At 41.8% G+C, this 4543-nt stretch overlaps 1 protein-coding gene across 1 annotated transcript in view; it reads right to left on the minus strand.

The window, feature by feature from the left end:
- LOC307226988 (cytosolic phospholipase A2 epsilon-like) overlaps positions 1–907 on the minus strand; it is a 38874-nt gene extending 37967 nt beyond the window's left edge. Inside the window, exons 1-2 of the mRNA XM_079996007.1 lie at positions 777–907; positions 289–390 (exon numbers count right to left, since the gene is read on the minus strand). The gene's annotated coding sequence lies outside the window, so the exon portion shown is untranslated. The remainder of the gene's footprint in view (positions 1–288; positions 391–776) is intronic.
- Positions 908–4543: the final 3636 nt, after the last annotated feature.

Raw genomic sequence — 4543 nt, forward strand, 5'->3', positions numbered from 1 at the left:
GCATTTATTCCATAGGTGATCCTGCTAGAAAGGGAGGAGATCATACTTTTTACAACAATATACTTATGATATGTAGGTAGAAACTAGATTCCTCAAAACAATGGGCAACACGCCAAATTACTTGCACTATAATATTCCTGAGGGATATTAGGTAATATATTGTTAGCTGAGGTACTGACCCCTCAAAACTGTATGTTATACTCACATATTAAGAGCCCTAGAATGATTATATGAAAAGATTCAATCAGGTATAATGACAAAGTTAGGGCATGCAATAAAAACACATACATTGTCTGATACCTGACTTTCAGCCCCATATGGATTTTCAGTTCCAAAAAACTTCCTCTTTGCTTCTCCATTTCCATATGTATTTGTTTTAGTGTTTGGGTCCTAGGAGGCAAAACAGAATCTCAATGGATCTAAGTTACAAACACATTATTTTTAGTTACGCTATATTACATACCTGTGGCAGAACCAACATAGAAAGATTTGTAACATAGGCACAGCAATTCTACAGTGATTCTGCACTGAGATGCCTGCCTGCCAGACACCATCCTTGTTTGCAGTATGTAGGTTCTGACATATTTGAAAAAGAATACCCTTCAAGCATGAAATCTGTTGGTTACCAGTCTGTGAGATGCAAAATTGATAAAAGTATACAGTTAGGTATACTTTGCTTACTGAGTTTGCAGTCCCTCTTCCATCACAGTCACAATAATTATTATTTTGTTTGTCTCAACCAAGACAATAAAGCTAATGTTGAAGACTTTCCTTACCAGAAGAATATTGGCTGGTGAACCCATATAAATCTCGGATGTGTACACTGCAGGTGGTGCTTTGACCTCAGAGTCCAAAACTGAGAAGGATCCTTGAAGCATTCATAGAGACTTTGAACCAGTTAAGGAAGATGAACAAGTGTATAAAAAGTGACTCAGAGCTACACACCTCTCTTACTTTACAAATTTCAGGAAGTCTCCTCCTACATTCCACTCTCTATCCAGGCAAATCTGTCAAGTTGTTTGCTTATGGAACAATTACCCTGTACGATCCTTAGCATGCCTCCTCCAGACTGCCAGTTCTTTCCAGGAGGGATTCATGTGCACATCAGAATTTTAGGGGAAAGTAGGGGATGTCATATGGGAAATTCTGGGAAAGTAGGGGATGTTATAAGGCCATACTCCATACACACAAAGTATTTTTCTTTGTAATAATATTTTTTAAAAAGAAAAAGAAAGTGAGGGGGGAATAGACTGAAAAGTGTGGAATAAATATATGATTAACAAGAAGACATGTAAAATACACCATAAGCAAATCAGAATGAATGCTTGTTGTCATATAACCAACCACCCTGTGAAATAATCAGAACGGATGCTCAATAAAACCCAGACATTAGTCACCATGTAAATTTTGTACAAGCAAATTGGAATTACCTCTAAAAAGGTCTAAACAGGCCATCTAGAACAGTCCTTAGATAATCAAGGATATCATGCTCAAAACTTGCACATTTTCAAAAAAGAAAAACCTGAATATTTGACGACTTGGAGATGAACCATGATAGCATGAAACAAATCTGTTTCCTGTTAAAATTCTGATTTGTGAAACAGCCCCAGGGTTACCACCAACCTTATTGGACAGGGCTCTTAATCCAGTAAAATTTGCAAGCATAAATAAGGCATGTAGAGGAGAGATATGCAACCAGCTGGGCTTTCGGTTAGAAGCAGAAAGGAAGAGGCTGGGAGTGAAATTCCTTCAGCCATAGACCTCACTGGGTCGAATCTCTCCTATCTACAACTCAGTTATGGATAAGGTTGATCTGGCATATATAACCAAGACCTCGGTGGGTGAGCAGCAAGGAGTTAATATTCCTCAGCTTGTACGCCAAGGTACTTGGTCCAGCATCAAGAAAGATTTGAAAGCCTTGCCATGGACCATAGGAATTTGATCTCTCCCCCCCCCCCTTGCTTCCTGTCCAGATGGGTACGTGTCTAGAGTGTTTGCACCTTGTGCTGAGCCAATGGGACACACTAAGGATTCTGTTGTCATACCATCCTTCCCTTTGTCCAACATCCCGAGCATACGGAGCTGGTCTTGGACATGATATTGAGCACCCCCAGGCTATCGATACTGGGGGACGTTGATGTTCACACTATAAGGCCATTAATTCTGGGGCAGATCAGAACATTATGGCTACTATTACAACTACAGGGATGTCTCAACATGTCATCGGTCCAACACATGTAGCATGGACATGCATTAGGACCTTGTTTTCTCATCGGGACAGGAAATGGGTGATCTAAGAATGTACAAGTGGGAGCTTAGACACACCCCTTTGTTCTGACCTTTGACATCTGACATGTGTGTTGCCAGGGCTCACCCTTTTGCTGTGAGTTTAACCTGTTTTCACTGTTTTTAATCCTGGGTTTTAGATTGCTGGGACCTGCCAGTAAAGGGTGGGTAATAAATAAAATGAAACAACATGTACAAACACATGAGCTTCTGTTTGTCCTTTGGCAAGCTGGGTTCACTTGACAGCATTCTCCACTGGAATTGGCTTCACTAAGGAGTTCACCACTGAGAAATCCCAGTGCAGCCAAGAGGGCCTGCTGCCAGGGCAGATCTGTTAAAAAAAACCTCCACCATTGCTCATCTGTTACCACCAGGCAGGTGATAAACCAAAGATGGTGGGGTGAGAAGTCAGTCAAGTGCACCATCTGCGGGTGAATGTCTAAGCATGGCAGCACTCATATCCATTTCAAAATAGATACTATTATTCAATCATTCACCTCCAATGCAATTTAGATGCTCTTTGATTAATCCATTGGGTATGACTAATTTGGAGAATTCTTGCCTGGATATGTGTGTGTGCTACTAATTCTGCAGTGACATGAATAACTGGTGTGCCAAGTCTAGTATCACAAAAGAGGATGCCTTGTATAGCTCAGGTTTCCATTGTTGCTTCATTAAGAACACGAAATCACCGCTCATATATGGTGTGTTTGAAGGTATCCTACATTCCTGGATTCCTAAGCATTTGTGAATTACCACTGCAATTAAGCGTATCTAAAAAGAAATCAGCATGTTGCCCTTAGCGTTCTTCTGAACTTGGACCATGGAAACTGGATACCTACCAGCGCTTGACTTGTCTGAATAAAATATACAAAGTAATTCTAAATGTTGAAATCATGAGGGCATGTGTTTCTTTAAAATTTGTGAAGGTACAAAGAGTCTCCTTTTTATGATACTACTAGGAATCAATGGTGGGAAGATCATTTGGAGAGACTGCACTTCTTCTGATTCAAAGAAAGAAACAGGTTTTAAATAAATTAATACGAGCATGCATACAATCAGTAGTTGTTGTTTTTTACTGAACAGCACACTGGCTCTCTTTGTAAGGTAATGGACATAGCTGGCAAGTTAAGTGCTCTCATCAGCACCACAAAGACTGAGCTAGGTTGCCATAGTGGCAACTAAGTGATGGTGTGTGGGAGCCATGAAGCCATGGCAGAGGCTTGTAGTGCCGCTGGTGCCTCGCTGACCTCGGTGACGCGGCATGTCTGTGCTTTGCAGTGTATTGAGTGTATTGACCTTATATGGAGTTGTGTTGCCGCTGGGCAGTAATACCATATATGGCAATGAGTGTTGTATAGCCATGATCGGGCGATGGGACGTGGGACATTGGCAGATGGCCACGTAGGCTGTTAGAGAAAGGAGAGGATAATAAAAATACCAAAGAGGAGGAACGCTCAAGTGAGCTGCCCTCCACCCTGAAGATACTCGCTGTCTCTGTGTTTTTTCTATGCTACGCACCACCCGTTGACGGCTGGTTTCCGTCAATGGTGCTTTTCAGGAAGAGGGTATGCATTCTCTAAGCCCCCCTCACCCAGCTGGAGGCCACATCATCCTAAAATAGGGAACAGTAGGCCAAGGGGGAATTTGTGTGGGAGAGTTTTGGCTGATGCTGGAAGCTGGAAACACATAGGCTTGCATGCCTCTGTGCTGAACTCAAAATGGTGGCATAAGACTCTCCTGGAAAACTAATGGGGAAAAGAAGATCTGTTGGAGTTTTAATGCTGTGAGCCCTCCAACCTATGCTTCAGTGGTATATATGTGTAAATAAAACCATGTACCCTAAAGACCCCATCGTCCCCATTGACCTTCATTCCAAGGAAACCAAACCCTGGGAAAGTGTAGGAGTCTCTTCCCACTCGGAAATTGGGTGTGCAAAACAATATGTAGCCGGCTGAATCCACATGCAGAAAACCACTATCCTGCTACTGTTTGAAGGTGTGACTACTGCCAGAAACCAGGCCGAGGGCCATCTCAGTAGTGGCACCCACCCTTTGGAACACCCTCCCAACTAATTTCAAACAGATGAACAACTACACAACTTTCAGAAGATATCTGAAGGCAGCCCTGTATCGGGAATTTTAAATGTTTGATGTGTTGATGCTGTTTTATTATGTTGGAAGCCACTCACAAGTAGCTAGGGCAACCGAGTTTCATGAGCAGGATATAAGTAATATATAATAATAATAATAATAAT

This window comes from Podarcis cretensis (genome assembly GCF_951804945.1).
Source record: "Podarcis cretensis genome assembly, chromosome: 1".
Taxonomy (NCBI): Eukaryota; Metazoa; Chordata; class Lepidosauria; order Squamata; family Lacertidae; genus Podarcis; species Podarcis cretensis.